The sequence below is a fragment of the Chrysochloris asiatica genome, unplaced genomic scaffold (genome assembly GCF_000296735.1).
Source record: "Chrysochloris asiatica unplaced genomic scaffold, ChrAsi1.0 scaffold00052, whole genome shotgun sequence".
In the NCBI taxonomy this organism is placed as follows: domain Eukaryota; kingdom Metazoa; phylum Chordata; class Mammalia; order Afrosoricida; family Chrysochloridae; genus Chrysochloris; species Chrysochloris asiatica.
Genome location: NW_006408570.1, coordinates 15,400,049 through 15,401,250, shown reverse-complemented (window position 1 = coordinate 15,401,250; position 1,202 = coordinate 15,400,049).

The following is a 1,202-nucleotide window of genomic DNA, read 5'->3' as shown; positions in this document are numbered from 1 at the left end:
TGATACAACCTTGCTTGCTGAAAGTGAAGAAGACTTATTTACTGATGAAGATTGAAAGTACAACAGACTGCCAAAAGAACCAAGAGATCTGTGTTGGAAGAAGTGCAGCCAGAATGCTTCTTGGAGGCCAGGATGGCCAAACTTCGTCTCTCATACTTTGGACATATTGTCAGGAAGACCATTCACTAGAGAAGAGTATCATGTTTGCTAAGGTGGTGGTTCAGATATAAAGAGGAAGATCCCCAGCTTGATGGATTGGCAAAGTGGAAGCATCAATGGGCTCAAGTGTGGCAATGATTGTGAGGTTGGCTCAGGATTAGGCAGTGTTTTGTTCTGTTGTGCACAGGGGTCACTAAGAGTTGGTAACAACTCGATGGCACCTAACAACAACAACAGCATTGTCTGCATAGAAGAAAACATTATCATAAAAAAGTATATATACAGAGGGAATCTTACAAGACAGCAAACATGCTACATAAACCCTCTCCAACAAAGTTATGGGAGACAAAATAAAACAGATACAGATGATAATTCTGGAGCCCAGAGCTTTGCAGGAAAGGAGAGAGAGGAGTACATTAAATACAAACTAAACTATGAGAAGAAGCTGAACAAAAACATCAAGCGAAGAGGCACACAGATGAATGGCTGGCCTAATGTAGCACAGTCATCTTGAACTTTTGCAAGCCTCATTCAATGGTGACAACAGCCTGACAACACAAATGTACACCAGTGGTTAGTGATGAGAAAGGTGTAGTTCTCATTTGTTATCCACATGCTCCTGGTCACTAGAAGCCCCCACCTTCACCTACTCAGTGGCCAGTGACATCCTCCCTTCACAGCTCCTGCTCTGCCTGAGGTCTGAGCTGCACACTTGAGGACTGGATGCTGGGTGCACCCACCCCCACCCCACCGCCCTCTAGAGACTGTGAACTCTGCCTCATCAGGCAGTAGATCTCACAGTGCCAGGTCACCAGACACTCATGGTGTCTTTCCATAACCAGCTATCCGGCTTTCAGTCACTTTCTATGCCAGAGTTTCTTTCAGGAACAAGTACTTTGACCTCAGCTACATTCTGACCTGATATGAATTACTTCTAAATCAGGTGCCCTGACACCAGACAACACCTTGGTTGGCAGGAATTCCATTTAGGACCTGGCATCTCACCCCTCCCTTGTCACCTCATTAACTCTTTTTTTTTTTTT